This window comes from Corvus kubaryi, unplaced genomic scaffold (genome assembly GCF_017639235.1).
Source record: "Corvus kubaryi isolate FWS band 111438036 unplaced genomic scaffold, C.kubaryi_AGA036_p1.0 64844, whole genome shotgun sequence".
NCBI lineage: Eukaryota > Metazoa > Chordata > Aves > Passeriformes > Corvidae > Corvus > Corvus kubaryi.
Genome location: NW_024581552.1, coordinates 2140 through 24615, shown reverse-complemented (window position 1 = coordinate 24615; position 22476 = coordinate 2140). Strand labels below are relative to the sequence as shown.

General features: G+C 45.0%; 1 long non-coding RNA gene across 1 annotated transcript in view; it reads right to left on the bottom strand.

Annotated features, from left to right (window-relative positions):
• The window catches only part of LOC121672683, a 31144-nt gene extending 12912 nt beyond the window's left edge, over positions 1–18232 (bottom strand). Inside the window, exon 1 of the long non-coding RNA XR_006018943.1 lies at positions 17419–18232. This is a non-coding gene — a long non-coding RNA (uncharacterized LOC121672683). The remainder of the gene's footprint in view (positions 1–17418) is intronic.
• Between the last annotated feature and the right edge of the window lie 4244 nt (positions 18233–22476).

Here is a 22476-nt window from a genome sequence, read left to right as displayed (position 1 = left end):
GTTTTATGAAATCAATCATTCTCACATGTAAGAATGTACTGTATTCCCATGACTGAGTGATCCCACCATAAGCAGCAGAATCTTCCCTCTGACCAGTATGCTGCCAGGTGGGAGAAGTACTGGACACGGGGTGTTTCGGAGCCCCTGTGTACAGATGTACTTGTCAGTACAAATAGGAGTGTGCACACAGTAACCCAGGCATTGGTTGTGAATTCATGGGCAGGGAGTTTTGCACAAACAAAATGACTGTGACTTACGCTTGCCATTTAAGCTCCTGTGCTGGCCAAGGGGGAGGGTGGATGTCTGTGTTCTCTCCTGATGGATTTCGGGGCTATAGCTGCTGGAATTTTAAGGATCTCCTTCTGTGCTGACAGCTACAGACAGAGCTCTTGTGAATGACATGCCATCCATCACAAAACCTCCCCAATCACCTTTGTGTAAGGATGTAGTGACCAAACATCTCAATTGAGTTTTGCATATGCTGTTTTTCTCCTGAATCCTTCCTCATTTGCTCCTCCCTTGTCATTCAAGCATTTATTTAGGAAGGTATTTGCAGTGGTTACAAAGTTCAATTCTCTAGGGGTTAAAACCCAATGTTTACTTAATATCACCTGGGATGGGAGGTGAGCTGGGGGCCTCTTGGAAGAAACTCATGGAAGGTCTATTCTCCAGACCCAGGCTTAGTAGAAAGGAGCAGGTCATGAGTTCTGGGAAAAAACTTTCCACAGTTGAGAGAAGAGTAAATAACATGTCAGCCTGGATAATTCAGGATGCCTGAGCTCACCTGAATGGTAACAAGTGTGTGTATATAGCTATAGACGTGTATGTGTCTCTGCTGCGTTTTTTCCATTGTATATGCAGCACTCTTCATGCCTGTCTGTGACAATATGTGTTGCAAGTATCTGGCTATGCTGTACCATGTTGGAGCTTAAGGAGTGAAGCAAAACAGATGAGGCATGTTACTGAAATACTAACCAACCTCTCCCGCCAAAAAAAAGAAGGAAAAAAAAAAAAATTGTTGCCTCCCGGGTCTTCAAAACATTAGAAATACTCTAATGGCAGATCTTGGAATCTGTTGTTTTCCAAGCTTGCTTATTCATCCCCTTTTGGAGAGCAGGAAAACAGTCATAATTCAAATTTTCTCCAGACCAGAAGTGCTAAGCAGATAGATGGTTTGGAGCATCACAGCTCACAACAATATCAGCTTTGTTGTATCTTTGCAAAACTCTCCTCAAGTCAACAGGAATACCTTGACAATATCACCTTTTCCTCTCTTTCAAGCACTCCATCATCTTATCCAATGAACCATCGTTGTTACTAAGAACCTCCTGTGATCAAAAATCCCACCTGAGGTGCGTTCTCAAACTTGTCCATTTTTTTCTGATCTTTTAGCTGGAAACATAGAGTTTAGGAACTAGTCATGTAAACAGTTGCCTTGCACATACAGAGGCAACATCACAGAAAATCCTTTTCCAAAGAAATGGTAGAATAGTATTTCACATTATTGTAGGAATTTCAAATGTGCTGCTGACTTGTTATTTTTACTTTCTCTTCATTTCAAATAAGTTGTTTGATACTGTTCTATTCTATATGTGTCAGAATATTTTTAATTTTTTTCCTTGATAACTGAGTATAGACACAGTAATGACTTGGAATATAGTTCTCATCTCTCCCATCAATGATGGAAAAAATCACATCCTCAGAAATAACACTTGATCTTGCATGTGTGGTGCATAGAGTGACCTATTGCAGAAGAGAAAGTAGAAGTAGGAAAATGTTATGCCAACATTTTGGTATAACATTTTGAAAGTTTCAGGTGAGGAGACTTCCATACAGAAACATGAGTAGTGATTCTGTGATACTGATGTTACCTCTCTAATGGATCAGAGTTCAAGAAAAAAATAGCAGTATTTCCTAATAAAATGGTAAACATATACCATGAGGATGATATACAAACAAAATCTCAAGTGCTTAATGAGTTTCTCAAAAGTCTCTCTTCTCCCAGTGCTACATTTATCACTCTTGAAAGCAAATGGAGTCTAGTAGGAGAGTGTTATTACAAACAGCCCTAAGGCTTTGAGTAGGTTGTCTTTCTCAGAAGGAGGTGAGTGTGTTGTTTGGTCTCCCACCAGGTAATGATAGCTATTGCAGAGTGAGAAGTGACAGCCTCCAGAAGTTCTGGGAGTGGTGACCCTCCTCTTTCTAAGCATTCTTCAGAGATGGCTAGGCAGACACCACAGTGTCATAATGGGCTTCACGTAAGATTTCATGTTCTCTCTGAAGAAAAGCATTGCCTTTGCAGTACTAGGTGACCATTATCCTGTTATCAGCTCTCAGCTCCACAGATTCATGATGGCAAAATGGTTATTGGCTTGTGAACACAATTGCTCTTGACTTTGCTTTCTACAAATAACTCTGCAGGAAAACAAGTACAGTTGGAAAGCACGTATTTTAGGTCTTTTCTCTGCCCCCTCCCCCCCCCCCTTTTGATTGTTTGTGCTGTTTTTCACAGCTACTGAAAACTGAAATCAAACAGACCAACCAGCCCCAAACTACCCTGATGGACCTCTGATGGCCACCTCAGCAACTGCGTGGCTCAGTCCTCACAGCAGGTATGGGCTTGATCTTTAAGTGTTTGCAAGCAGGAAAGTCTCCCAGTTTTAAGTGATTAAAATAGGACTGGAAAGGGGACATGATTCCTGTGGAAATTTCTTTGAGGCTAGAAATCAGGTATCACCTTTACTGGAGTGGGTCAGTCCAGGAGAAGGCTCTGCATAAGGTTCCCCTGTACCTCCCTGCTCTATCCAGGGCAGGTCCCTCTGCTAAAATAAAATGCATTTCTTGGTTTAGGTAGAAGGCTGTGCAGTAGGAGGCATATGAAGGAATTTGCTATGTACGTCCTTTAGTTCATTCTCTTTATTTCTGGGTGTAATCAGGCTATGACTGCTACCCATACTTGTACTTTTATGTCTCCTGCTGACTGAAAGACTCAAATCCATTTTTGGGAAAAATCCCTCCAGAAAGGCAGATTTTCCATTTCAGAGATGGAGAAACCAAGTCACATAGATAACAAAATTATTCACCTGCACATGTGAGTGTTGTAAGGGATGATAGAGCCCAGCTCTCCTAATTTCTAGCTATACAATCCAGCCACAAGTTTTAAGGGGAGCTTTCATTTTTCCATGACCTGTAGTGATTGCTGCTTGCAGACAGGACATATCTCGTTGTGGTAGAGAAGTGCAGCTGTGAAGGGAGCATCAGTCTTACGTAAAACATGATATAGACATCATCTAAAACAGCAGAGTGGGATAAAAAGGTCCCTGTGAACGTGGAGCAGTTAAGTGCAGTGGCCATGGAGGGATGCTGGCAGGGCTGAGCGATGCTCCATGGTTAACTGCTGCTTACAAGGTCCTAGCACTACACTTTATGCTTCTTTGTGTCTCTAACAAAACAGGCAGACCAACAGTAAGAAAGGCAAGATTACCTTAGCTAGAGAGAATACTACAGGTGGATCCTTCAGCCATTGAAAAGCTTTAATTTCAGATTGATTTTTTCCATGGGTCAAACAGTGTTGCTCTTTCACATGGAAGTTTTGTCCTGGAGAATGTTTGGTTGCTGCTCAATCCTTCAGCATTAATGCCATCACTTTCTAATAAAAGCATTGATTTGTAGTTTTGGGTTGAAATGCCTAGGACAGCTGTCATTCTGCCCCAAAGTCATAAATCCTCATGGTTTACCTCATCTGGTAGCCCTCTGTGATTAAAGCAAGAGCTCCTTGGAGCGATGAATCACCAAGGCTCATAGGTATTCACTCATCATCTTACTGCTTCAGCCCACTCTGTGTTGTCCAGTCTCTGTTTGCCTGACATAAACAACAGATAAGATGTCAAACATGTAGAATTGCTCTGAAAGGAAACAGCAATGATTTCTAGAGCTCCAGATTTCTAATTTCCTTTTAAGCTTGAAAATTAAATATGGGGGTTCTCTGCAACTAACAGAAACACTGGAGTGGATGGCAGTTTCCTTTATTTGTGCACATAAAGCATGTTTCGGTGCAGCAGGGAGAGAGATGCCATTGATACCTAATAACAAGCACACAAATTACTAGTGTCTTCTGTGTAAGTAATTTAGATACTCTTGGGGTTTTTTCCACAGCATTCTCTTCCCTATATGCAGTTTGCCTGCATCTTCATTCATCTTTCATTTACAAAGCTGTTCCAAGCATCAGAAACCAATTTACTCCCTGACCCCAGTCCTGTAACAAAACAAGACTACCCTGCATGCAAGGAATGTTATGAAGATGTGGGGTGTTTTGAACAGAGGAGTGTGTAACAGGAGGTGGATTAAGACTAAAAAGCCAAACTGTGTTTCATGAACTAAGTCTCATCTTCAGCTCAGCATCCCTCAACAACATAAAAATAGATGCTTTCCACTTTGTTCTCATGCACAGGTCTGTAAACTGCCATAAAATTACACATCAAGTTAATGGATACTGAATTTTACTTGCATTTTTGTTCTCTTCTCACTCTTGAGTCTTTGATTCCTTTCTCCAATCAGCTTAATTTGCCCAAGCCCACCCAACAAGTACCTGTCTAGCAACTACTCATCCCACATGTGCTGCTCTGCCTCTGAATCACTCCCTTGACTGAGCTCCAAGGGCTCCACTTTACTCTCCCTCTGGGTGTACATGTATGAGCGTGCAAACATACTGCAGGCAACACGTCTCAGCCCTATCTGCAGATAGAAAATGTAAATCACCTGGGCTGTTACACAACCAGCACCTTACATCTGTACAAATTTGTTGCTCCGTTCACTGGTGTGTCTGACCAGTGAATCTCCATGGTGGCAGGACCTGTGTGCCCTGCTGACAGAAGATTACATCCTCCCAATATCTCCAGGAGGTAAGGAGTTCACATGGCTCTCGGTGCCTTCTCAGAGGAGGGATCAGGTTGCTTGTCCAGGAGGGTACGAGGAACTGTGAAGTAGGTTGGGGTTAGAGTTTTCTTGGGGTATCCAGCCTCACATTGCATGCTCCTGCCAGTCTCACCAATACCTGTATCCTCTATAGACCATGGATGTCTAGGAGGGGAAGGTAATGGAGTCTGAGATTGCATAGCTACAACGGTTTTTACACCCTGAACTGCTCTAAATTTATTTGGAGAAGTACTGGCACTTCTTAGCAGTTGGCCCTTGAACTATGCATTATATGGGAGAGTGGATAAGTAAGAATGTTTTTACCAATGTAGCCATAATTTATGTGTAGGAAATAATGATAATGGATTAAAATTATTTTTCCAACTTTGGTTTTTGAAGTTGCTTTGCTTTTGATAATACTGAGGAAAAATACTGAGCATTTCAGATCTTGCTCTCATAATCTCACTTATGCCTGTAAACCAAGAGCTTTGCATGTGAAAAGGTCACATCTGTAGGAGAGAATGGCTGAGACATGGAGTCCTCCTGACTGTTTTTCACCCTATCTCATACAAATAACATGGTTTCACTGCAGCACCCATGCTGGCAGTGGTCCTTTAGTGTACCTCCAGGGAAAAGTCTTCAGATAGCTCTTTTCAACCTACAGGGCATCAGGAGCTGAGGAGGACCATTTCTTGTGCCATTGCTGTCAGTCATTCTCCAAAGTCTAATTTTTATTCTCTAACTTGCCATATTTCTATTCTGGTTTCTAGTCAGTCTTGGTCTGCATGTAAAAAACATAGAAGTGCATGTAAATTTTACATTACTCATCTATGCATATGCGTACAAAAAAGATTGGGAAGCAGTATGGTCGATATGATGCCCAACCTTTCACTCTGGGATATGACACTCCTTTACACAGCCACAGTCCTCAGCCTTTTCATTTGTCAGAGCCCTTCTGCCACTTCTGCAGATGTTAGCCCATCCACTCCTCTGCCTGGCATCCTGGGCACTGATAGGCATGTGCAGTGGTGAAGGGGGATCATGCCCTGCCTGCTGACCCCCAACAAACACACGTCCTTGCCTATCTGCATTTCCTGCCTTCCAGACACAAACTTGCAGGGAGGGTGTCACCTGTACCTAATCCCTTCTGGCTCCATGTGCTCCAATCCTACCCTATTTCCTCCAGAGAATCTGCTAGAGAGAGCCTGCAGTCTGTCAACAGTATCTCTGGCTGGTCCAGGAAGAGCCAATTTCCTACCACCCTCCGTAAAACACAGGACAACCTCCCAGGGCTTAGTGTGTGCTCTGACATCAGGAACAGTTATTTCAGGTGGTGCCAATGTAGCTGCAATGGAAAGAATAACTAAAGACATCAAATTTATAAGATGGCACCTGTAAGAATGGGCAATGTTGACAGCAGAGCACACTGTACTTATTTACTTCACACAACTGTGAACACTGGCCTCACCATACTGATGAATTTCAGAGCCTGTGAGTTACTTATCAGCACTTTTTGCCTATTTATATTAGTAAATATAAATGACAGAGAATAAGCTCTACTAATCAGTTTTCAAAATAAAAAGTCTTTATCATAATAAAGAATTAGGTGGGAAAGTTTTTAATTAGCTTCATTTAGTAACCAATATAGTCAAACCATCATTGGAGTGATTTGAACAGTTTTTGTTTGGTTTTCTTCTTGACTTGTTTCTTTAAGAGGCCCAAGGTACATCAGACAGATCCAAGGTTGCAAGATGCTTTGTGCAAGGTGGATGAGCTCCACAAAGCCATGGTGCTATTTCAATTTAAGCAACTAAGAATCTGAGCTGCACTTTTCAAATTACATTCAAAGCTTTTTATGTTGTTAATTAACTATATAATTTTTGTTGAAATCATTTCATTTTGCTATTGTTCTGGCTTATGTTGCTCTACTCTCTAAGAATGCTCTTTAGACTAATAACCAAAATATATTTTTTTAGAGAGACTTGGTAGTACAGGAAAGTGTCATGTTTAGATGCAGTGATTTATATGCTCCTGAATAAGTAATTGAGAGGTACTAGTATTCCATTACATTCTTCTTACCTACTTACTTGAAATTAATAATTTCTTTTTCACCTTATGGTTTATCTCCTAGATTTTAGTCACTTTTTTTTTTCCTTCGAAGTATTGCCACATAATTCAGGTTTAGTGGGGATTACTCCTGAGCAAGGAATGTCAAAAGACTTGTGAGAAATACAAGAAAAAAGATAAATATGAGATTATCAGAGACAGCAATTTCACAGGAACTGCATATTTAAGCCAAAAATCAAACCCACTGAAAGCCAGAGGAACCTTAGGCCAAGTTTCATTTTTTTCTCACGTAACTGCACAGACCTCCAATTATTAATAACGATAGACATCTTGAGTTACCCCAACAAATAATCTGGAATTATATTTATTTTAGTTATCTGAATCTGCCCACCTTCCTTCCCTGGTAGTATCTGGGTTGCCTTCTCCTCCTCATGGAAGGCAGGCTGCCCAGAAAATGATTCACCCATAAAAGATCAGAAAACATTAGCATGCATTATCTGCTCTTCAGACCTGTGCTTTGACCCAAGTGCTGATTGATAAAAAGCCTGATTAAAGAGAGCAGGCTGGTGGCACAGCATGGGATGGCTGCTGTGGCATGGAAGGCCCCCAGCATTGCAGGGCTTCACAGTTGAGGCTTGCTGCCAGCACCTGCCCAGGCATGTATGCTTCCAGCCACCCAGCACAGCAGCACCCAGCTCCATAGGCACTTGGGGGATGAGCCCTGTGCTCATCTTGCTACTAGGCTCCTGTAGCTCTGAGGCAAGGTAGGGCTCAGAAGGATACCCAGCCACGAATGGAAAGAAGGCACCAGGTGAGGAGCACAACTGCTGTTGGCTCACAAGCAACAACATCCTGTCTCCATGACCATGTGCTCCCAGACCATCTGCCTAACGTGGTCTACAGGTCTAACCTATGACAAGGTGATGCATTTAGTGGATTAGGGGAAAGCTGTGGATATTGTTTGCCTGGACCTTAGTAAAGCCTTTGACACCTGGAGGAGCTGCCTGCTCATGGTCTGGATGAATACACTCTCTGCTTGGTAAAAACTGACTGGACAGCTGAGGCCAAAGAATGATGGTGAATGAAGTTACATCCAGCTGGCAGCTGGTAACGAGTCATGTTCTCCAGGGCCAGTTCTGTTTAATGTCTTTATTGATGATCTGGACAAGAGGATCAAGGGTACCCTCACTGAATTTGCAGACAACACCAAGTTGGGTGGGAGTGTTGATCTGCTGGAGGGTAGGAAGATTCTGCAGAGGGATATGGACAGGCTGGATCGATGGGCTGAGCCCAGCTGTATGAGGGTCAACAAGGTGTAAGTGCTGGATCCTGCACTTGGGTCATGACAATCCCACGCAGTGCTGCAGGCTGGAGTCAGACTGTCTGGAAAGCTGCCCAGTGGAAAAGGACCCGGGGTTCCTGGTCAACAGCAGCTGAACGTGAGCCAGCTGTGCCCAGGTGGGCAAAAAGGCCAATGGCATCCTGGCCTGTACCAGAAATAGTGTGGCCAGGAGGATCAGGGCAGTGATTGTCCCCCTGTACTTGGCACTGGTGAGGTCACACATCAAATTATGTGTTGACTTCTGGGCCCATCACAAGACACTGAGGTGCTGAAGCACATTCAGAGAAGGTCAACAGAGCTGAGGAAGGGTCTAGAGCACAAGTCCTAGGAGGAGTGACTGAAAGAGATTTGGGGAGCTCAGCCTGGAGGAGAGGAGTCTCAGGGGAAACTTTAAGGCTCTCTACAACTACCTGAAAGGAGGTTGTGGCAAGGTGGAGATGGGTCTCTTCTCCTAGGTAACAAGCAATAGGACAAGAGGAAATGGCCCTGGGTTGTACCAGAGGAGGTTTAGATGGGATTTTAGGAAAAACTTTTTCATGGAAAGGGTTGTCACGGCTTGGAACAGGCTGCCCAGGGAGGTGGTTGAGTTAGCAACCTTGGAGGTGTTTAAAAGACATGTAGATGTGGCACTTGGAGACATGGTTTAGTGGTGGGCTTGGCAGTGCTGGGTTAACAGTTGGACTCAATGACCCTAAAGGTCTTTCCCAACCCAAACAATTCTAGGATTCTGTTCTACGATTTCACAGCTCCTCCATAAAACTTCCAAATTCACTACCCCAGGGTGCAGGCCATGTAGTAAATGCACAAGAAACATGTTGTGACACACAGGTGATCCTTAACATTTAGGATAGACAGTGTGAGTCTGAGAAGGCATAAGAGATGGAAAATCTGATTGCTGTTCCCTCACTGTTCTCTCAAGTTCTCTGCCTTTTCTTCTAATTTATGTGCACTTCAAAAAACCGAAGTAATTTTACCACAAATTAATAATTACTCCTCGCCAGTGTTTTGCTGTTAGGCCATATGAATGATATGGCATATCCTTGATATTATGATACAAATATTTTTACATGGATCTTTTCCCAGTGTCAAAGTAATATACTCAGCAGGCACAGGAGAAGAGTCATTATATATTTCTTAGAAAAAAGTGTTGGGACTGCCAAATCTTGACCGGCATTATTATTGTGAGTAAACTGCTTAGGGACCAAGCTGCACTATCAGAGTCATTTACTGGCAGTTTAAATGGTCTCTGCCTCAGTTTGTCTTTTTGTAAAATGGACACAAAAATGTCCCTCAAAGTTTCTCAGAGATTTGAGATCTGTGCCTGAAACAAAATAATCAAATGTGGTGCTGCTACTGATAAGGGATATATGCTGTACAGATTCAGGAATAAGTTATATGCATAGTTTTGGAGAATTATGTTTAGCGGTGTTATTACCCACCATTTATCAGACTGGTAAACTAAAATAGGACATCATCTAATTCATACCAAGAGAGACAGGCTCATAAAATCAAGCAGACTTGGTTTGTGTTTCCCCCATAACTCTGTAGTTATACCACTTTCACTGAAAAAAAATCTTGATTTGTAGTTATGCCTCAAAGTATTTATCCTTAACTATAGAACCTCTACTCTTCTGTGTTTTATCTTTGTTTCTTTAAGAAAGCTAGTATATGGTAGTTTGTGACATTTTCATTGTGAAAGATGCTTAACATTAACCAGTTATTTAGAACCAAAAGCCTTTGCCCTAAGATACATATGGTTCCACTTAAGCTGAAATCACCACTTTATGTTAGAAAATATTGGTTTCATCATAAAAGGTAAGTGTTCCCAGAAGTGTATTAAAATGCACAGAGATACAAAAGAGAAATATTGGAATTCAATCTTGGGTACCAATGTAGAAATATTTAAATATGCTATAAATTGCACAGATCCAGCATGGTTCACTGAAGAATCTTTCAGGTTATTAAAATATTTTCAGTTCAATAAGAGACACTAAAAGTAATCATGCAATTTGTGTGCTGTTCAGCGTTAGGAACACTTCTAGATATATTTATTCAAAGTTCCCCAAGTCAAAAACAAAAGTTACTTTGGCTCCTATGAGAAGTAGTTAGAACAGGAGAGCACATCAGAAATGAAAGTGGAAGAGAAAATGTATAGATTATATCTAGTTCAATTCCAGTGGAGGTGGGAAAGGTAGAAAGGCCTTTGTTGGCTGAAGTGGATTAATTCATAATGACATCTGTGCATCCAAAGTCTCCATATATGCGTTGCAGTTAAGAAAGGTACTGACTCATAGAGCACATGCAGAACTTCTTTAAGGCAGATGGGCAGCATTACAAGGGGGACTGAATGAAAATAATGGCCCCTTTTTGCCATTCTAACTTCAGGTCTTGGGGAAAAAAAAGTCAGTTTTTTCATCTCTGCTGGAACAGAAGACCTGCTAATTGCTATGTAGTGGAGGTTTTTCTAATGGCCCACCTTTTTGACAGGTTATCAGGTAGAGCAAAGGAAAGGATGCTGCAGCGGTATGTGGGCTGCAAATGGAAAAGACGTCTTCAAACCTGTGATGCAAATACGAAGCAGGAGTAGCAATAATATTTTTACCAACAACCTCTAACACTGCTGCATTTGATGAGTTTTCCACAAAATCCTAAGCAAACCTCCACAAAATTTTCACCTACACTTGCCCCTATCTTTGCGAAGCTTGGTTTTGGAAATGGATCTTAGCTCTACAGCTGCAGATTGAATAAGGACAATAGATCTAATTCATCTCAATAAACAGTGCATCTAAAGAGATCTGTTTGCTTAAGTGTGTAATTGCTCTCTTTAACAGCAATAAATAACCCTATCAAAAAGTTAAGATGGAGTAATAGCACCACCTGAGACAGAAAGCATCATGCAAATTGTCATAAGACATAGTTGAAACTTCATGTGCAGCTTAGCTCAAAAACACGTGTACAGCTCCACAAAATAATACCTTTTTCTATGAAGATTTATTTGTGCCCTAACTGAAAGGTGTACCAGCACCTTGTGTTTCGGCATCCGAAGTCTTACCCTAAGTACCCTTGTTTTCTTCAGCAGTGTGTTTATAAAGCTCTCAACCTTGTTTGCCAAACTGGGATGGTGAGACCATAGTGTCTAGCAGGCCGTTTGTCCCCCAGGATTTCATATGCATTTTGCAGCAAATGTTTTTAAAGTATCTTGTTTTAAAGGATCCTTGCAGGAATTCTTACATAGGAGCAGCTTTATTTATTTAGGTCAACATTAGCACTATTTCCTGGTTGTTGTGAATACTGTCTCAGGGGAGAATTTGTCATTTTAGTCGGAAAATGACAGGATAAAAATAGACAGGATAATTTCATACATAACTGGTACGGAGGTGTTTTTAGCTAACTTGTTGCAAGAGCCTGGATGGAGGTTATTATTTTACTAAATGCCTTCAGTTCAGTGGTAGCCTTATAAGAGTTTCTCTGTATTTCTACTCTCCTTCAGCATTTTTACCCTATATCACTATTTCCCTGTTCCTCTCTTCTTCTGTTGTCATCTCACCTTCTTCCTCTTTTACACAGGCGCCTTGCAGAAAACGCAGTTATATTTGAAAGAGTTCATCATATGAATGCAGAGACAAAGTCAAGGGTCACTCTTACTCAGAGCTTGCCAGCATCTCTTAATAATCCTTATATGATATGCCTCCAGTTCCTCTTGCTCTCTGCTAAGTCAGTGTATAATTTCTCCAACAGATATTTTGTTCTTAACAATAACATGTTTCTATCATGCTCCACAAGGTTCAAACATCAAGCTGTTACTGCAAGCTTCCATGGAAGCTGATAGGGTATTTGACTGTTGAGAAGTAGATTAATATAGTTTGGAAGGCAGTTTTCTTGTAAACATTAACTTTAGAAAGGAATTAAAATATGTGTTTACTTTTCACTTGTAATACAATTAAGGCTAATCCCCTATAGTTTTATAAGGGTATTTCTGTACTGGAAGTGCTGGTTTTCTTTACTAACTCAGGACTGCACATAACAGCATTTAAAAATATGATGAGGCAGGGCTGTTGCTTATTTTGTTCATGGTCACATTGTATGTTTTCTCTTTTTAAAGAAGATTGAAGAAATAATCTCTTTTAAAGGCTGACATGCCTGGAGATATTTTCTTGTGGTTACATGAAGCAAGGTGTAGACTTCAATGCCAAAAGAAAGGGTCCCCCACCTTGTCAACGAATCCTATAATCAGGTTGCAATAGTAACAGATTACAGCTGTCATGTTTCTTTTTCTCCAGGTTCTGATTTCTCTCCCTATCTCTGGTTTTCTGCTAGTAAGAGATACCCGGTGTCTCATTTTGCTCAGGTCAGGCAGGAGAACTTACATGGGCCAATAGTTTCCATTACATTTATCTAATCTCCTGTCTTTTCCAGCTAACCTAAATGAGTGCCATGCAAGCACTGAACTACATTTGCATGTGTGGTAGTTTGAGAAAAACAAAACCTTAATTCTAGAAGTTTTCCTGAAATACACCTTTTCCATAAATGACAGAAAACAGTTTAAGCAAAACTTTTTTACAATAGTGCTTTTTTACCATAGCTGACAGCAAATAAATAATTAATGCAAAACTCTCAGACCTGTTCTTGAAGCCCTGCTACAGTCCCACTCCACTGTGAGAGGGATGTGGAGGTACCTATAGACAGCTGAAAGTGCAGAGTAGAGGATTTCCCCAGGATCAGCAAATTGGTGGGTGACCCAATGCTGACAGACCCCCTATTAGCCCTGACGCATGTCCTCCCACTGTAACCTGTGCTATTACCTCTACAGATTAGGAATGCTGGCCAAGGCATCTGTCTCAAGGTATTTACTTCAGACAAATCTGGATGATGGAAGCCCTGATTTATCCTGACTTGTAGCAGGGCTGGGTTTCCTTAAGCATACCGAGCTTGAGATGCCCTTGGGTCTCTCTCCTGGTTTTACCAAATGTGAATATGAGCTTGGCACAATTTGTGATCTTAAAAGAAGTCAATGTGCAAAATACCTCCTGTTGATGCTGCCACTGAAGCCCTTCTCTTGTGGGCTGAGGTGGGTTGGAGCCTAAGCTCTATGCTGGCTATGGGACCACCACTCTCCTGTGGGAGTCTCACCTTCTTTTCCCTGCAAACATGTGCTTGGAGATGAGCCCGTGACAAGCTGTTCTCTGAGGTACAACCACAACAAGCACATGTGCTGCTGCTTGTCTACTCCAGAGGATTTCCTGGTACTTTCAGGAGATTGAAACCAAGCTGAAATGTTCCAGCACTTTAAAGGAGGACAAGGCATTGGTGGGAGGCTTGTTTAGTATCTGAGTGGGATCATGACTACGATGTTCATCTGCATGTTACCAGCATGGAATATACGCAGTTTGAAGACAAGTAGGCTCAGAAAGAAAGGAAAACTTTCAGGGAGGGAGGAGGCAGAGTGAAAGACTGCTAACACTTGCAGCGCGAAGATCAGAGGAAAGATGGAAATATCAGAGCAAGCTAATCTGCAGGAGGAGGAAATCAGGCACAGAAAATCAACACTTGATGGGAGGCTACCCTAAATACGTACTGGGAGGCTGGTATTTACCCTCCAGGCAGTAGCAGGGCAGGTGCCAAATCCGCCTGTTGAAGAAGCAGGAGGTTACCAGCAAAACTAGCACACCATAACCCTGGGGGACCTTTCTTTCAAACACACCATTAGATTGCTGGCATGGAGAGAAGTTGGCAACCCCATTTCACACTAGCAATGATGTCACATAGCTCTTATTTCAGAAGCATCTCTATAAAGTTGACAGCTACTGCTATCATCTGATTCTGCTCAGATTGCTAATGTTGGTGTCTGAGGCGGGTTTTCAGTGGTCTCTGAAGGAGCAGCTGTACGTAATGAATGGAAGATGCCTTTTGCACATGTTTAGTAGCTATCCATGCATTTTGGTAGTCTTTCAACTATGAGAAAAAGCCAACCAGTAACAGCTCATCATTTTCTAAGGTATTTTAAGGCAGGGAAAGAACACTTGCAGCTTGCATAGGATTTCTGGGTGTTTCACAGGTTGGTTTAAGGCACTGTGACTTTCTAGCAATGCTCCTGCAGTATTCTTCACATTGTTTTGTCTAAGGGAGGGAAAATGTATGGCTGATTCCCACTTAATTAGGCCTCCTCTGCTAAACAGTTATGTCACTATTTACATATGAGTAGTCCCCACTGAAGTCAAGTCCTGCAGCTGTATACTTCATCTGGTAACAATGTATACAGACTTGGAACAAGAGATGTACATTGCCTTATATGTATGAACTACCTGCAAACAGCAAATGCTGTGCCATGTCATTCTGGCAAATGCTAACAGCTATCCTATTTCAACACCCTGTAAAAGGACCACCTGATTATTAGTTTTAAATAATAGGCTAAACTCTACTCACTAGTCCCAGCTTTTACTGAAGTGTATGACTTGTCAAGTGAGTAACTTTGAGTCACTTGTGCCCCTCTATGGTAGTAAGAAAAAATAACCCTCCACACCGACTCACATCAAGTGATTTTTCATGGCTGGGTCTCCCATGGCCTGGGGATAAGCTCTTCTAGAGATAAAAAACATAGCTACATAGCTGGAAACAAGATGCAGGGAAAGAAAATGTCTAGAAACTCAACAGACATTTAGGTTTAATTCAAGTCCATCCCCTTTCTAATGCCTTTCTTTCAGGAATCCCTGACAAAGGAGTGAATCTCCTCTACCATTTTTGTGCATTGACTCTTGTCTCAACTTCACCTCAGGTCCATCAGAATGACTTGGGCTGTTCTCTCACCTGTGAATGTCTCTACAGGGAAAGAACTGTGATCGTTTTATACTACCTCCTCCTACTCGTCTTCTGCCAGATAATTCCCATTCTCCATAGCATCCCCTATTACCCTACCAATGACCTTTTTTTTTTCATACACTTTTGTATCATTTCCTTGATTACTGTGCCTGTTTATTCCATTAATTACATTAAAGTAATCTAAAGCAAACTATCCCTTCAGCAACCATGTGTTTAATTTGGTCTGTTGAGAATGAGGTGGGTTATCAATTGTCACCTATCCCCAGTGAGGTGGGTGGAGTCCAGTTCTTAAGCAGAAATACTGACCAGGAGCTCTTCTAGTTAGCACTCTAAAGAAGTATCTTTGCTTGTGGTTCTGTCAGCATGACCCTGCCTCATTACTGCTGGCAAACCCCATCAGTTTCCTCTAGAAAATGCATCTGGACAGGGCTGAAATTACACCATGCCGCTTCCAGCTGTGGATCTCCTGGGAAGCTTTTGTGGAAGGATTTTTTGTTGTAAATTTAACATTATAACATCAATATAATACTATGACCCACCAAAGGTTTCTCCTGGGCATCTCTAACAATTGAAACCTTCATCAGAAAATGAAGATATCTAGAAGTTAATGAAATGAGAAGTAGGGGAGGAACAGTGCTGCAACACAGTACTTTCTTACAAGTGCTACAGAGGGAATTATTTTCTCAGTGAAAGACTATGTTTCTTGAGCTATAAAATAAGTATGTAGAAATATGTTTTAAATTATATTGCATCTTTGTAAAGTTCTCTCTATTAAAAAAAAACCCCAAATCTGAGGACTCCACAGGGTCAGAAACCTTTAAGATTTAGATATGTGTTTATGTAGTCAAAACATGAATTGTGCAACTTACTACCCAAAGTAGGTATTACCAAATTATTTTATTCCCCTGAGGAAGAGGCAGGAGCAAATTGCTTAGAAGAATGGGAGAAAGCAGAACTCACTGCAAGTCCACTTGTTGAAACACTTAGGCTTTTTTTTTTTTAAACCTTAATGCCACTTAAAACTGGTATTCCTGACCAGTGTTAACACTAACTATGAATATTTCCAAATGTTGGAAGAAAACTTCAGTTTCCTAACTGAAGATCAGTACTTAAGGATGTATCTTGGGTGACACCCTATCAGTGATAGGGTGATCTGTCGGGTGCAGTGTTACATCAGCAACAGGCTTTCTGACAAGCTCTGCCTGTACATAGCATACAGGTAGTATGTGATGCAGGTGAAGGGATTCAGTGGTTGTCCTCAGGGCAGCTTTGCTGGATACCACTTGACTTTTCTTCTAACACCTTGTCCCCAGGACAGCCAAGACAGGAAAGTACCAGCTGTACCAGTCTTAGGGCAGCATCTGCTGGTTATTGCATGGATCAACATAGATGGTTGTCATGGAAGAGGCTGCTTGCTTTGGCTCCCAGGCAGAGGTACCTGGGACTCGGAGGGCGGGAGAAACGGGCACTCTGGAGAGAAATGACCCGTAAATGCAATTCCAACAGTCAATCAGGAGAGAACGGGCGTGGACAAGGAGCTTCTCAGTCTTGGTCTCTTTTTCTTATGAGAGGCAGCACTCACAAATTTTGGCAAGTCCAGGTTCACTTGACTGCAATTCGCCTTCAAAGGCGAAGAAACCCGTCCCACCATCTCCCACATCCCTTCTTGCACCCCTTCCCCGCGGGGTTCTCTGAGCCGGGGAGGCGGGGCAGTCCCTGAGAATAAACCCGAGATACGAAGAAAAAATGGGGACGAGGACTTTGTGAGACTTGGCAGTAGTAATACTGGGGCTCGGCCACCTATCTCGGGGAAAGAGACTGCAGCTGCGCCCAGGTGTGCGGGTGTTCTCACAACGCAAGGAGACCGGAATTAACGATAGAAATCACGGGCGGAGTCAAGGAGCTGCTGGGGCCCCGAGGGGAGGGAGGAGGGGAGGAGGGGAGAAGGGAGAAGGGGAGAAGGGGAAGGCAAAGGCAAATTCCGGGGATGCGCTCCACTCCCCTCTGCCTTGTCGGCAGTAGGGGCTCAGTGCGGGGCCGGCGGAGCAGCCCTCCCCCGGGATGCGCCTCCCGGTGAGGGTGGTGGGTGGGGGTGGGGGAAAGTGTGCCGGGAAGTTGCGGCTCCGGAAAGGCAGGGGTTTTGGATTAGCAACTGTGCCATGCTCCTCTTGTGGCAGGACCTAGTATGCAACAAGTCCCTGCAGCACTTCCCGTGAGAGCGCAGTGAACGTGACATTAAAAACAAACAAACAAGCAAACAAAAACAAATGCTTACTTACCTGTCCCGAACGTAAATCTCCAGAGCCGGCTCGTCTTGCACGGCCCCAGGTGCGAGCCGGGAGGTGGAAGGAGGGCGGTGGGAATCAGGGCTCACTGCACAGTGCGCCCGTCCGGCCAGGACTTTCCTCGGGAACTTACTGTCCCGCTCCGGTTTCCTGGGAGGAGGCTGCGATCACGTTTTATACTGAGTTGGTTGGTAACCCCTCTCATTCATTAAGATCACGTAAGAACTCAGAGGGAAACGTGACTCTGAGCTAAGGCGTTTGCGTAAATCTATAGGTTTTTAAAACTCCCTGCCAGTTGCTTTCTGTCTTCTGTAGGCACCAAGGTGGTGGAGAGTTTAAGCTTGCGGATATTGCAAAGGGTTATTAGATTCATAAGTCACACCAAGTGGTGGGCGATCCACTGAGCAAAGCAGAAGTTCTCACATGATGACTTCAAACAAGACACATTACCTTCCAGCATCTGTTGGAGAGACTGGATTTTAAACCACTTCTGTCTCCAGGACAGCAAAGAAACAATGGTAAGTACCTATAAAAAAAGCTTGTTTTTAATACCTGGAGAGAAGAACAAAACAACTACAACAAAAAGCTTGAGATGTTGCTTAACGACAGTATGTAATATCACGGGCTCGGCTTTCTAGTACTTAATACGCCAAAGAGCGTAACCCGCGGAGGCCGGGAGAATTGTGTTTTAGACAGTGTAACTTTAATTGCGACGCTCTTTGATTTAGGGCTGCGATGGAAACAGCGCGTCTGAGAGAGAAACTTGGAGCTGTCGCGGCCGGGCTGCCGCCGGGCGCTCGCCTCTCCTCCCCGGCTCGCTCCTGCCCTCTCCCTCGGCGGGCACAGGAGGCGCCTGCCGCCTACCGTCGGGGGGGCTGGAAGCGGGGGGGCGCCTCCGCGCCCCGCTGCGGAGCGAGGGTCGGGGCTGCCCCGGAGGAGGGGGAGACGCGGAGCTGCGCGGCCGCGGCACGTGACAGCGCGGGGGGCCGGGGCGAGGAGCGGCCCGGGCGCGCAGCGGGCGCGGCGGCGGAGCGAAGCGAAGCGGGGAGGCGGTGGCAGCACCCTGGACAGCGGCGCCGGGGGGCCGGCGGAGGCGGCTCTGCACCGCTCCGCATCGCTCCGCGACCCAGCGGGCTCGGGGAGCCGTTGGCACTGGGTACCGGCTTCCCTCCCCCGCCAGCCCCCGGTCCTTCCCCTCCCCTCCCCGCCCGCCGCCCTCTCGCCCCGCTGGAGCTGGGCTAAGTTGAATTCCTAGCGGTGCGGACTGGAATAGGAACAAGAGAGGAGGGATAAAAAAAAAGAGTCTTGCAAGCTCCGGGGGTTGGTTTGACGGTGTCAACTTTGGGAAATGCCAGTATTTATCTCTGCGATCTAGCCACTGCTCGTGGTGTTAGCTGTAACCAAGGTAAGCGGAGGGGGGACCCCCCCTGCGGCCCCTTTGGCTCCTGCCTCTCCCTCTCTGTGGTGCGGGGATGGGTGCCTGGTCTTTGCCTAGTTTTGTTACCTTGTTGGCTGCTTGGTGTATACGAGGGCTAGAGAAGGAAGGAAAAGCTAGATGAGATTTAACTACGAGTTAAGTTGTGCCTGATTTAACCTGGGAATCTCGTCTATGTGTGTGTGCATGCTTTGGGCAGAGATGCAACTGATCTTTACCTAGAGAAGCAGATGCGACGGATTTTTTTCCTGGCTAACGATGCAAGTTGATTTTGCATAGCTAAAGAAATGCAGCTGAGCTCTAGCTGGCACTGTGCACGACTGATCTTTCATAGATAAAGGGACGCAGCTGATCTTTACCTACACGGAGATTAACTGACCCCTCTGTGTACGCAACCTACGGCTCAAAGGGAGAGCCGTGCATGTATTGCTGATGATCCAATATCCGCATCTACTTTGCTATAATTAATGGTGTGTGTGCGTGTGCGTGCGTGCGTGCGTGTGTGTGTGTGTTTGGCAAGCCTGAAACCCAAACGCAGCCCCCCCCAACTGGAGATCATTCGGATAAGCTTTCTGCTCATCTCCCTCCCTATCTCTAGTGCCTCCCCCCACCCCTCCCCGCGCTTCCGATTCTTCCTACGTAGAAATGTAGCTAATAATATTTAGTCTCCGGGCTAAAAATAAGCTCTGGAAAGTCAGCAGTTTGGCGGAGCAGCGGCGGTAGCAGCAGTGCTCGCAGGTAGAGAGGCTCTGGGGGTCTCCTCCTCTGCACGGAGGCTGTGCATCACCCCCCTCCCCCGCTCCCCGCGCTGCTGGGGGGGAGTGAGTTCCTGCGAAGGAGAGTCCACACGGAGCTGCGCTGTCTCCGCCGCCCCGTTCCAAACAGACTGCGCTCCTCCACGCGGGGAATCCCGGCCACGGGGAGACACCCCTCCTCCCCGTCCCGGCGGATCCGAGGGGAGGCCGGCCGAGCCCCCCACCACAGCCACGGCGCGGGGGCGACAGGCCCTCCCTGCGGCAGAGCCGGCGGCGCCCCGCGGCCGGCCCCGCTGCGGTGCCGGGGCCCCGCCGGGAGGGAGGGCGGATCCCGGGGCCCCACCGCCCCCGCCTCCCGCCGGGCTCCCGCTTCGGCTCGCACGTAGCGCCGCCGAATAGGGAACCCCCGGCAGGCGGGAGGCTGGCCCCGCCGCGGGGGACGGGGCGGCGTCCCCACCGCGCAGCAGGGCGGAGACGCCGCGCAGAGCACCGCGCGCCCCGCCGGGCCGGGCCGGGCCGGGCCGGCCTCCCCCCGCCGGCGTCCCCCTGTGTTCCCGCCCCCCCCTCCCCCCCGGGGTTGCTAGGGCGACCGCCTCCCCCAGGAGGCACCGTCCTGCGGAAATGGGGGCGCGGTGCCTCGGGGATGGGGGCGCCGGGGATGCCGCCCCTCTCCCGCCCCCTCCGCTCCTCGTCAGCAGCCCCCGGACGGCATCGCTTGCAGCACCGGAGCCGGACCGGACACCGGCGCCGCGCGCACAGCCAAAATGGAGGTGGTGCAGGACGGCACCGGAGGGGCGCCGGCGCGGGGCTCGCACGAAAGTCGGTCACCTGTCGCCTCTGCTGCGGTCGTATCTGTTTGGGGTGGCTAGATTTGGGGTTTTTATCGTTAAAGGAAAGCAGCCGCTCTCCTCTCCAGGAGATGCGCTACAGGCGGCCTTGACTTAGCGCCGCCCTCCTTTACCCCCCCAGCCCCCAGGCCGGCCGGGGAAGGGAGCGGGCAGGATCCCTTCGTGGATTTTTCATTTCCACTTGGAGAACTTGCGTTTGCTGGGGATACCTGTCAGGGTGCCATATGAGGCAGTTCTTAGCAGCTGTAAGGCGAGGAGAGAGGAGCCCGGGAAGAGCCAGGTCTCAGCAGCATCCGTCGTCAGCGGGCTGGGTGAAACTCAAACACTCGTGATTTGCAGTATTGGTTTCATTAAATTCATAATGAAACGTCCTCTGACCTTTTTTCACTTAGGAAAAATTTATGCAGTAAAGCTAATGTTTCAGTACATCCACTGTGAACTAGAGGTTGATGAGCCCTACTAAAAATCTATCCACTTCCCAAAATAAGTTTTTCTGTTATCTAGGAGGTTGTCAAGGAGTTTCTAGTTATATGAATTTTCCACTTCATGCGTAATTTTGTATATATTCTGTATTTTGAGTTTGCACCCATTACTTTCTTACCAAGTCTTAAAAAACTCCCAACATTTCCCTTTCTGCCTCTGTTGCCATGTTTCCGTTGAATTCTAATCATTCTCTGCAGAGACACATGGGATGGACGGCTGCTAACAAATGACATGGGCCATATTTGGTCGCATTATGGTGACTCATACCTTAATCTGCAAGTAGTTTTATTGATTTTAGTATCTACTGTTTCTCCACGAGCTGTCACTGCTTTGGTGGCGGTTCATCGCCACCTTTCATCTCGTACAGTTATGATACTGTAAAATGTCTGATCTTCTTTGAATATCTCTTCATCCTCCAAAGTTTTGACATGGCAGCCTTTCTTTCCTTTTTTTTTTTTTAAGTTTTATTTTACCTGGTACCATGAGTGTTGTCTTCAGTGGTTTGGTGTCTGTCAGGTGTTTGTGTCCAGCAGATGGTTTTTATAATATGGTATTTGACACAGGCATTATCTCTATGCAACTTTGCCATTCTCAGCAGCTCACCATTTGGATAACCTTTTGATTTTCAGGATTGATCAAAAATTTCCTATTTCAAATGGTCTGATATTTCTCACTATTTATTTTTAGTGGCCAGCATTCACAGGCATGTATGCTGGTGGATTAATGTCTAGCATTTCATTAATCCAAGGTGGCTGGATGCATACATTTGGCAAGTCCTTTTCTTTTTCCTTTATCACATTAATGCTGTTGAGCTTTTAGAAATGCACTAAGAAAATGCAGACTGGCTGCCCTTCAGTAACCATAAGTTGCTTCCTAAATACAGTGGCATATGGTTGCCCTGCCATGAGAAATTCTGTAAAGGTGGATAAATCCCAAGGGACAGATTTTCCTCGGAGCTGTAAGTCTTACCATGAATCATTGTAGTAAATCACCACTAAGCACTTGAAGATGTAGCTGCTAGAATTTTTTTAATCAGATATGCAAACAAAGAGAGCATCCATAAGATTTTGGGAGAACTCTGGCAAAAAATAGTAACATCAAGCGCAGTAAACAGCATCTGCAAGAAACAGTACCTATGAAAGTTGTTGAAAATCAGTAGATTCCCTAGACCTTGGGAATGAGACAGGTAGTGCAAGGTAAAATACATATGAATAGACACTTTCACGGCTCCCTCCCCTTTGAGCTAACATTAGATTGGGGCTAAGAAACTGGGGCTAGCAAAAACAGGCTTGTGAAAGTGGTTCTTAAAATGGATTTGATGGCTTTTGGGGCATGAAGAACTAGAAAGAAAGAATGGAGAAATGCAGGAGTGGTTTTGTAATGCTCATTTTCATTTGTGGTCAGCAAGTCCAGCTAATAATAAGGACTACAGAATATGGGCAGATGAAATGTAAAAGAAAAGGTAGTGCTTGTATGCCTGGAAGTAAGATTTTGAAACGCATGTGAGTATTCCATGTTTCTCTCATGTTTG